We start from the raw sequence: 12,153 nt of genomic DNA on the forward strand, positions 1-12,153 counted from the left end.
CAAAACAATTAAATAAATCAATTGATGTTTAATTTGAAATTATATAATTTATAATGTCTTTTGTTTGGTAAACCATTTGATTTGATGGAGGTGTTTAACTATGTAAAAACTCTCTTTTAAAACTATAAAATATAAACTTATAACACTAATCAATCTGTGTATAAACTAAAAGTGAATAGACAGATTTCATACAAAAGTACGTAAGTTATATAATCTTTAGTTGTATATATTATAATAAAGTTTAAAAATAGTGTAAATTGATCTTTATATTGAATTTGCTGATTAAATGTAATATTTTGAAACAAGAAAATTAGATTTGATTTTAAGAAAAGTTAGTTTTTTAAAACATATAAAAATAACAACTTATTAAAAAGTTAAGTTTTGTTTAACTTAGAAGAATTCTTTAAATATGATAAACTTAAAGAACAACACTTTAATAGATATTACAAAACTTTTAGAATATGGTGACTAAGTGTTTTGTGTGATAGCTTGTTATCGACAAGGTTCTACTGAGCGTATTAACTTTTTATCTGTTATTAGAGAAATTATAGTACTTTTTGTAGTATTTATCCTATATTCTTACGCTATTGTCTGGTTAACTTTACTTAAGCTTTTGATTAAAAACTTTTTTTTCTAATTTCCTATAAAATTAAAACTTAAAGTAACGGGTCATACTTACTGAACAAGTCATACGCGGTAAATTATCTAAAATAAAAAATTAAGTAAAAGTAAGAACTTACAAAATACATAACATATTAGTTTTTAAAATTTAGATTAAATTAGCATCTCTAACTTTACTTATAACTTTACTTAAGCTTTTAAGTCTTATCTTTTGTTTAAAAATGACCACTTTTTAAAAAGTTATGATTTTGTTTAACTATAATCGTTCGTTTGATAAACTTAATTAAAAGTAATGAATTTTATTGAATTATAATTTAATGATTAATGTTTTTTTTTTTTTAATGTGTGTTAGACATATTGAAATCAATAAGTTTTTGCTAGTTTTATTACTGATCTTGCCTAACTAATTAATAAGTTTAAAGTTTTATTGCTTTAACTTTTTAAATTTTGTTTACATCTTTGCTGTTTTGTTAATTTATATATTATATTACTAATATTTTGATGCAAAAATTAAATTGGTAAATATACCAATTTAAATATTTTAGAATTTACCAGGTTTAAAAGTTAATCTCGTTAATTAAATTTTTGGCACAACAAATGCATTGCTACATTCAAAACATAGTAAGCAAATCCTTTTGTGAGTTTTATAGTAAAAATAATAATGGTAATGTTGATAAATATATTTTAATTCTTAAAAAGTGTTTTAGTTTTGATATTTAAGATCATCAAAAGTTTTAATTGCAATATTTTATAATTAAAACAAATGTGTTTCTTTAATTATGGTGAACTTGTAGAAAAACACTTTAATAGATATTTTAAAACTTTTCAAATATAGTGACAATGTTTTGTGTAATAGCTGGTTATCTACAAGCTTCTTCTGAGCGTATTAATGTTTTACCTGTTATTAGTTTAATTATAGTACTTTTTGTAAATGATTTTAATCCTATATTTCAGGCTATTGTCTGGTCAACTTTAGTTAAGCTTTATCTTTTTTTTTTTCAAAATAAATGCATGTTTAAGTAACGGGTCATACTTACGCGGTAAATATTCTATAAAAAAATAAGTATAAGTTGGAACTAACAAAACAAACAACACATAACTGATACAATAAATTTCAAATTTGCGTCTTCTAACCTATTTATTTTAAAATAATGTTTAAAACTACAATTTCTTGCTCGATATTATTCAAAGCACATTGCAGAACCTTTTCTTGACAAGCTATATTTTGTTAGTGGAAAAAAATTATCAGATGTTTCAATTCCAACAAAATGCTACATATGTTTTTAACAGTTAATAAATAGTAAAAAAGTTTAACTATTTATAAGAATTAAGATAAATATTTCTTAGTTTGCAGAAGAGTGACTTGATTACTTTATTTTGATTAAAAAAATGTTCAAAAAAAGCCTTTACTTTTACTTAATGTGCTTTACTTCAACAACATGTTATAAAAAAAACTATAACAATTTTATTTTTATGGTAAATTAACTGAAGTGTAAAATTTTAAAAAAAGTATTGTCTATGACTAACTTAAGACAATTTCCAAGTACTAAGGTTTTATACGTTATGTTGTTGCAATTAAAAACAAAGTGAACAAGTTCTTTTTTTATAAATTGTAACTTGAGTTACAAGTAACCCGGCAGTATAATTTAAACTAATTGAAATAAGAGTTAAAATCCTACTACCAGGGATTTTACACTAATTTTATAGTACACGATTTAAAAATGAAGTTAGTTCAAAACCCAAGAAACAATTTTAAAACTGTTTAACTTGCAAGTAACTCCAAAAAAAATTTTTTTTTGAATTGATTATTTTGCAGTAGATTTTTCTACTTGGTTTAGAATTAAAATGTTGATTCCAAGTAAATAACTTTAATAACAATTATCAAGTACTCAAACAGAATTAAACATACAAAATATTAGGCGAAGTTTATAGACAAATCAAGTATTTAAATATAACAACGAACATTATAAGCTTAAAAATATTCTTTATTTGAATTGGTTAATGAGTGTTCTCACATTATAATTTTCTATTTATCAGAACAGAAAACATTTAAGATGTATAATTTTTAATGTTATAATTAAACTAATTCAGGTTAGGTTTGTTCAAACTAGGGGCGAAAACTTTTCTAGCCGGTGGGCCAAATTAACACAAAATAGCAAATCTCGGTTAGGTAAACGAAAAGATTTAAAAAGCTAAATAATTAATAAAATATATATTAGAAAACAGTTATCAAAATGAATTTTTTAAACATAACTTTGTTTAAATAAAATATTTTATAACTATATTTTGTACTGAAAATTATTAATAAAGAAGTTTCAAAAATCTTATAAGTTGAATGCTGAGTATGTTTTTTTATTAAATAACTGTTATTTAAAAAAAATTAGCTTATCTTGTAGAAAAGTTTAAATAATTTTTTTATAAAATACAAGCTAAAAACTTAACTCTAAAAACGGCATATAGCTAAATAAAGTTTGTTCAAAAAAGTATTGAGATGTCTTTGAAAAAAGCAAAAATGACTTTTCACGATTTGGAGAATTTATTTTAAAGTATAATGCTTTTTTTTTTTCAGAGTCAGTCTTTAGTTATCTTTTTAGAGTAACATTTTGGACTGATGTATATAAGTTGTCTTTTCAGAAAAAATTTTCGGAAAGATGTTTGTTAATTGTCCTTTTAGAGTAACATTTCGGACTGATGTATATAAGTTATCTTTTCAAAGTAACATTCTCGGTCTGATGTTCGTTAGTTGTCTGCTACCACGTCCCAATATCCATATTTTGCAAAACTCAACCAAAAAAACTGTAATGACTTTTCAACATAATTTAATTTTTAAATTTTCCAAGCTTGGACAGAATTAAAAAACCTTAAACATTAATTTTAACATAGTATTTATCCAAAATTAAATTTATCATTTTTTACGATATTGATAGAACAAAAGCAAAATGCAGGTATTCAAAACCATGAAATAGTTGCTTGTTTTTTCTTTTAAGTTGTCTAAATAGAAATCAGATAATAAACAAATGTTTTAGTTTAACTTAATATTTTGAAGTTAAGTCATCTTTTTTCAAAATCTTTTTTAAAATTAGATAATGTACTCAGAATGCTTTAATCTAAAAAACATACTTAGACTTTGTTTTTTTTTAGTTACTTTATTTCAAAAAAATTTTGAAATTTAGTTTTTTTTTTTAGCCAGTATTTATTTCGGCCATCATCAACAAAGTTGAAATGTTTTATGCCATCGATAATAAACATTGAACTTCACCGCACGACCAACAACAACGGTATCCGAGACAATCCTACGACCGGTTCCGTCCTTTTTAGGACTCATCGTGCAGGCATAACTGCGAGAAACCGCTTTGTGATCCAACCAATATTATATTTATTAAATTTAAAATTAAGTAATATATTCAAGTAAGTATTTCTTAGTTGTTTAATTCTTAAAGTCGTGTTAATGAATGTTTAAACATCTATATTTTATAAAATAAAATTAATAATGTTGTGTTTTGTTTTAAAATATTTATTATCTAAAAAAATATGCTATAATATAAATTTCTTAAGTACTGTATTTTATTCAATGTTTACTCAAAAATTTTATTTTATTGATTTTTTTATGTATTTTAATTGTTACGTTTATATTTCGTACTTATTTTAATTTATATACTTTTTAGGGGAACGGGTCAAAATTGCATGTAGACGAAATTGCACAAAGTTACTAAATTGCACGAGGGAACTAATACGCACGAATACAAAATTGAACGAGGGCACAACTATTTGCACCAAATATCACAAAAAAAATTGCAGTAAGGGTCAATTTTGCACGAGTTACAAATTTTCAGGAACTTCATTTTTGCACGAGAGTAAAAAGGTCAAAAATAAAAAAATCATAGAAAAATAAAAGAAGTTACTAACCGAGGATAAAGGTTATGGGTGACAGTGATAGTAAAAATAAATCGAAAAAATAAGTAATAACAATTATTACAATAAAAAGAATAAATAAAAGCAAATCAATTAAAAAGAAAATAAAGCGACCGACCGAGTTTAAGGATTGGGGGTTACAGTGATAAAAAAAAATTATAATCTAAAATAAAACTAAATTACAACAAAAAATTTACCGACTAATGGTTAAGGTTAGGGGTAACAAGGATAATAACACAAACAAAATCAAAAAAAATAACCCTTGCAAAATTGGCTGCTTGTTGTAAATTGTATTTGTGCAATTTTATTCCCTCATTCAAAAGTACCCTCGTGCAATTTTGTCCCTTCGTGCAATTTAGTACGCTCGTGCAATTTTGACAGCTACCCATTTTTTATATAGCTTGATGCCATATTTATCGAGTTTGATATATGATATAATATGCTTGTTGTACAAAAAAAAACGTTTACACTGAGATACAATACTAATTGAATAAGTTTATATAACTGTAATACTGACATGCTAAATTTTTATTCGTTTTTAATTGCGTGAATTTCAAGTTATTGCAATCTTGAAACTATGCTAACAAACAATTAATTAATTTACCTAAGGGTTGATTATACTAATTCGATCATCAGATAACAAGCTTAAGTCTTTTGATTTGTGGTCTGATGATCGTAGAATATGTTAGTCGTACTGGTATAAATGAAATTCAGTGTGAAGTTATTTGAAAGATGTTTACTTTTAAGATTATAATTTGTGCGCCGTAAACTAATGAAAGCATAAGCAACCAAAAAAGAATTACAAGTAAACCGGCAGTATAATTAAAAACAATAAATGAAATATTACTACCAGGGATTTTTAAAAACTAATAACAGTGATTTTTATAATTTCTAAAGTACAAGATTGAAAAACGAAGTTAGTTCAAAATCCCTAGCAACAACTTTAAAACTGTTCAATGCGCAAATAACTTCAAAAAAAAATTTGGATTTGGTACTTTTCAGTAGATTTTTCTACTAGTTGCATATCAAAGTGTAGATTTCAAGTAATTAACTTTTATAAGTATTATCAAGTATTTTATTAGAATTAAATATATTTAATATTAAGCAAAGTTAATAATTATCCAGATAAATTCAAAAATATCCTTCACTCAGATTTATTAATTTTTGTTTTAACATTATATTTTTCTAAATATCAGATAAGAAAACATTTTTTTAGCATCTATTATTTTAAGTTATGATTAAACTAATAGAGTGTGTAAGTATTAACCTAGTTATAATTATGTTTGAACTACAGACGTCATCAATCTTGTAATCAGTTTGTGATTAAACTTTACAAAAAAAGATATATTTATTTATGATAAAGTTTAGCTGAATCGAATTTAAATACAAAACATATTACAAAGATACTCTATTCAAACAAAATTACATTTATACGTAAAATTTAAAACCAATGACATCAAAATTTATTAGATTTTTCTATTATAAGTTATCAATGAACTTCTAGAATTTTGTGGAAAGATGTAATAATAAATCTGTTCATAGTAAAATTTACTATAACTAACTAAAATGTAGGTTTTGTGGATGTATTTTAATGCTATTTTAGATGATCATAATTAAAAATTGCTTTAAGTTTAAATTTAACCAACATATTATCATTAATTAACAACAAAATATGACATTTTATTAATTAACACGAAACAACTTCAAAGTTTATAACAGTTTAGCCTTAAACATTTTAAAAATGAACAAAGCACATGTTAGAAAGTCATTGAAATTCCTAAATGTTTTAAGTGTGAATTTTGCAAGAAAACTTTCAAACAAAAGTCACAATTGAAGTTTCACATAAGAATTCATACTGGAGAAAAACTACATAACTGTAAAGATTGTGATAAAAGTTTTAAACCAAAATTTAAATTAAAACGACACATGTTAGTACATAATAGGAAAAAATAATTTCAATGTTTTGTTTGTTTGAAAAAATTTGCATATAAACAAGTTTTAGAGCGGCACATGGTTACTCATACTAAAGAAAAAAAAATTAAATGTGAAGTTTGTGACAAAAGTTTTACTCGAAAAGGGTATGTTAAGACACATATGTTAGTTCATACTGCAATTAAAGAACATCATTGTGAGGTTTGTAAAAATAAGTTTTCTCGAAAAGGTGATTTAAAAAAACATATGTTGACTCACACAAAATTGAAAGCTCATGAATGTGATATTTGCAAGAAGAAATTTTCTCGTAAAAATCATTTAGTTGATCACTTTAGAATTCACTTAGGTGAGAAACCTTACGGTTGTGCAGAATGTGGAAAATGGTAAAATCAAGTTTCTAGTCGTAATTATCATATACGAAGTTATCATAAGGAACTCTTTAAAGAAAAGCAATCAAAACTGAAATGTAAAATTCAAAGAACCATTGTTCATGACTATCTTAAAACAATTTCTGAATACAATTCTAATTATTTTAGAAGTTTGTTAAAAAAATTATGTTTGTCTGTAAAATTTAAAAAAATCTTTTTTTTATGTATAATTTCAATTCATACTAATTATATAAACACTAATTTTTGAAACTCCGTTTTAATTTGTTTTTTATATAATGGAGCTCCTTGAATATATAAAAAACTTTCTTTAAAGCTATAAAAATACAAATTTTGTTGTTATATCTCTGATCAAAAGTTTATATTAATCAAGTTATTTTTTAATTAACGGTAACTATATAGACTGTAATTTTGTATATATAATAAATTTATTATTATTCTATTATTTTAAATTTGATCAACTAAAAACTTATAAAAACATTTTTGTATTACTAAAATTAAAGTTTAAAATAAAAATGCGTCGATTTTTTGTCATATTAACACAAAACCCTTATTTCAATTCCATTTTGAATATTAGTTATTCTGCAGAATTAAATGATTAACATTTTGCAAATTTAAGAACCGGTTATTAAACTGTTGTTTTATAAAACCTTATAAACATAGCTTTTATTGACAGTCTGGGTATTAAATTTAGTTGGGCTGAATAAGTAACATAAAAAAGTGTTTTAAAGAATTTATTTAACAATTCTAAAAAAAATACACAGTTTAAAAAGAAACTGGAAATAAAAATGCCTTACAAAAATTATTAAAAGTTATATTAAATTAATTTAAGTGTGATCAAACAGTGTTGCCAAAAAACTTGAATCCCGGAAAAGCTTTGAGTTTAAAAATTAAGCTTAAAAACTCTGGAAAAAAACTTAAATTTAAGAATTTTTGAAAAAACCTTGAATTTCAAACAATTTTTACATGAAAAGTAATGAAATTTCGATTTGACACAAAAATTTTACCAAATAAGTATTTTTTTTTATTAAAAAAAATATATTTAAGTAGCTTAACAGTAATTTTCAATATTGAAATGTTTTTAAAAACATTTTTTTAACTTAAATTAAACTTTATACTAGAAAAAAGGAGTTATACTTCCAAAAACTTTGTATTGGTGCATTGCAAATTTACTTGTAAAATTTCAACGATTGTTGTGCATCGCGTTGGAACTAAATTGAGAAATTCTACTAAAATTTCAAAGTTAGTAAAAACATCCCTAATAAAAATTCTCAGATGAGCAATAGTTTTTCTATCAGTGCTTTCATGTTAAAAGATTTATTAAAGTCCTAATTTGATTTATGCGACTTTATAACCTTATTGCATTTCCTAAACACGACTTCTTGTTGTCATTAAAGAAATAAAAAAAAAGTTTTTTATTACCGCTAACATAAATTCTTTAAAAAAGTTTTCAAAAATTATCTCATTTTAAGTAATAAATCTTTCTACTTTCTAACTTGCCTTAACAATTTTTTTTGATCATTCTGTAGTTACAATCATGTGCTTTGTTTGAACTGACTTTGGTGGTTTGTTTTTTTATCGTTTCTCGCAATAACTCCTAATTAACGTTTTTTTATTTTTGTAGCTCGTCTTATGTTTTACTATTAATATATTTAAATGCAATACTCTTATTGCAGATAAAGAATTGCTTTAATACTTAATAAGAAATATTTTTTTTTTTTCGCTGATGACTCAATAAAGTTTTATACTTTTGTTAAAATTGTTTAAGAAACTTAATTGTCCATTCCAGCTGACTTATATATTTTTTTTGGCATGTAATTTATTTACTGTTAATAACTTTCGTATTTCTTTATGTTGTGAATTTTATTTTAACAAAATAGCAATTTTAAAAACTTGAAAACTCAGGTGTGGATAAAACTTTTATTTCAAACATCTTAAAGAAATCTTCCAACTCTCAGAATAGTTTTTATGACTGTAGTGTAGTTTACTAATTTTAATTTTTTCTTGTTTTCTTACACTTTGTGTACTTTTTAATAAGGATGATATTTAAACTAGGAATTTAAGCTTTATTAAAAACTATTTATTAGCTTTTTCAACTTTTAATAAACTTAAGCTGGTTTAATACAACTCAGTCCTTTTTGCTTTTTAAGCGACAACCATGTTAAAAACTAATTACTAATAAGACATTTTATTAAAGTATTCGAGAATTAATTATGTTAAAGATTTTTTTTAGCTTTCTGGAATACAAACAACAGGTATTAATTCTAACAAGTTAACTAACTACTAAATATTTTAATAAGTGTTAATTAATTAACACGCAAAAAAATTTTTGAAGTAAATATTTTATTAGAAATATGAAAAAAGGGTTGATAATACAACAAATGTATAAATTGTCTTTCAAGTTAGGTTTTTTTAGAGAGTTAGGTAGTTAGTAAAATTACAAAATTATTAAGTTTAACTTATTAAGTGCATATGTAAGTACATAGTTTATTCACACTTAAGTATATTAGTCGATCTAAATTCTATTCTAATTAATATTAATTTAAATAGGCATTCTATGTATAGCTAAAAGTCATTTAAAATGATAAGGTGAATAGAAGTAAAACTCTTCTCCATTGTTTTTTAAACTAAAACCAAAAGATTATTTAAATGTTACTAAAACTAAACTGCGGCCCGCGAAGAGTTTGTATACTTGAAATTTGGCCCGCGACCACCAACTGCCTGCCGACCCCTGATCTAATCATACAACAAATGCTTGTGAGCTATCAAAACAATAACTATTAACAGTTATAATATAAATTTCTCAAGCTTATAAAAATAACTGTGTAGTTTATAGTGAGTAATCATCGTATAATATAACGCTACTATTTTTAAAATAAATTAATATAAAGTTTATTGTTTTTAAAAAACGATCTTTTGTCTTTAAGTACGACACAAACTGATTTTCTTTCCTCAAAAAAACATTAAATTAGAGTTCATTCATAAACGAACTTGAGTCATACTTTTAAAGTTACTTAAGTTTGAAAACTGTATTATTTAAATTGCTTAATTCGTAACACCTCGAATATTAAAGTTGTGTTCAAAGATTTTTAGTTTAGCTTGTCACTTAAAAAGCTCTGAAGATCTTTTTAGAAGAAAGAGTAAAAACTAAAGTAACAATCATTTATTAATAACTTGATTTTTTTACGTTGCTAAAAGCATACTAGGGAAAAAGAATAAATATTGAAAGATACATTTAACTGATAACAAACGTAAATTTATTTTATAATAAGAAAACTTCGAAATTTTTTGATAAAATGCAACTTAGTATGTTGTTAAATGTTTTTAAAATAGTTCAGTTGTTTTTTGACATATATTCTTAGTTAAATTTTTTATGCATTTACTTATTATATTTAGTTTATGTAGTTATATTTAGATGCTCCTTATTATGCCTGAATCCTGAAATTTTTCAATGTCTTTACTAAACGACAACAATCTCTAAAAGTTTGATAAATATTAATTTTGATCAATTTTGTAATAAAGTAAAAATGAGATTTGTTTGCTCTTTTACCTACTTGGCAGTTTTAATTATTTAAAAGTTGTAACAATAAAAAAGTTGTCTACAATAAATAAGTGCTTTCTGTCCAGTTTATTAAATCACATCTTTAAAAATTTCTACAAATATTAGTTTGCAAACTTCATAGTATAAAATGTTTATTAAATGATTGAATAAGTATTTGAGAACGAACATTTTATTTAAATTAAAGTTAAACTAATTTATTTGGTTCACTTTAACATTTTAAAATGTCAAGAATCTTAGTGCAAGTATTAAATAGAAAATAACTAAGTGCTAAAATAATTGATAAAAAAGTATATTTTAAAAAAAATTGATTTACTATTAAATATAAAAAGTTTTCAAATCAATTCAAGCATTATAAATGTTTTTCTTCAATTAAGTATTCATTTTAGAATTTGAAAATTAAATAACCTTACAAGTGTAAGCTTTTTAAATAGTTGCTGCATCAGAAATAAAAGTTATTCTACATAACTTTCAATTTAATCTTTTTTTTTAACTTTATAACTAACTTTGACCAAGTCATGTACCTTTAAGTCAAATAGTAATCTAATAATTAATACATAAAATATTCCTTAAAACCAGTCTTGATACAATAAAAATTAGTTGTTTTTTCCAAAATAAATAAAATGTTGATTTAGTACTATCTTATAATAAAATACACAGTTTTTATATTAAATTTGTAAAATTTTAAAACTTAAATGATGATTTTCACAACGAGCAATTTTTTTAACTAGCTGTTATTGATTGAAAGTTATTTTTAACTAATAATTATTTTTTAATTGAAATTAAGTATACCAATGTTTGTATAATATACTCTACTAAACATAACTTTTAGCTCTTAAGTTTTAAAACAATGGGTGATTCTGGTCAAAACAAAAGTTATATGGTTGTTAAAAGTTTTTCTTGTGATGTTTGCAAGAAGACTTTCGAAACTAAATCTTACCTGTAAATTCATAAAAGAATACATACAGGAGAAAAACCATACAAGTGTGATGTTTGTGAAGAAAGATTTATCGTTTAAAGTAGTTTTGCACAACACATGCTGGTGCATAGTGGTAAAAAAAATTTCAATGTCATGTTTGTCATTAGAAATTTGCTAGAAAAGGTGATACGAAACGTCACTTAGTTACTCACACCAAAGATAAACTTTTCAAATGTGATATATGTGACAAAAGTTTTACGCGAAATGGATGTGTTAAGACACACATGTTAGTTCATACTGGTATAAAAGAACATCAGTGTGAAGTTTGCAAGAGAAAGTTTTCTCAAAAAAGTCATTTGAAACCTCATATGTTGATTCATTGCCAAGTAAAACCTCATGAGTGTGATATTTGCAAGAAGAAATTCTAACTTAAAAGTCATTTAATTAATCACTTTAGAATTTGAAAAAGCCTTACGGTTGTGCAGAATGTGGAAAATGGTTTACTCAAAGTTCTACTCGAAATAATCATGTACGTTCTTTTCATAAGGAACTTAGTAAATAAAAACAATCAGAACTGAAATGTAAAATACAAAGAACTATTGTTCATGACTACCTTAAGACAATAGCTGAATACAATTCTAAGGAAACCTGTTGTTAGCAGTTATTTTTTTAAACAAACGAAGTTTATCCAAGCATTATGAACAATTCAATATTTTATCTTACACTGACATATGACACTCTAGTTTTTTTTATATTCGATTGAGTTATTTGAATTTTAACAAATCCGCTTTAAAAGCTATATAAACATAGCATTTTTATATTTT

The 12,153-nt window shown here is 23.8% G+C and overlaps 1 pseudogene; it reads left to right on the forward strand.

Moving 5' to 3' along the window:
* Nucleotides 1-4,736: 4,736 nt before the first annotated feature.
* LOC145839368 (uncharacterized) lies at nucleotides 4,737-11,757 on the forward strand (annotated as a pseudogene).
* The last annotated feature ends 396 nt before the right edge of the window (nucleotides 11,758-12,153 follow it).

This window comes from Thalia democratica, chromosome 6 (assembly GCF_965202585.1).
Source record: "Thalia democratica chromosome 6, ktThaDemo2.hap1.1, whole genome shotgun sequence".
Classification (NCBI taxonomy): domain Eukaryota; kingdom Metazoa; phylum Chordata; class Thaliacea; order Salpida; family Salpidae; genus Thalia; species Thalia democratica.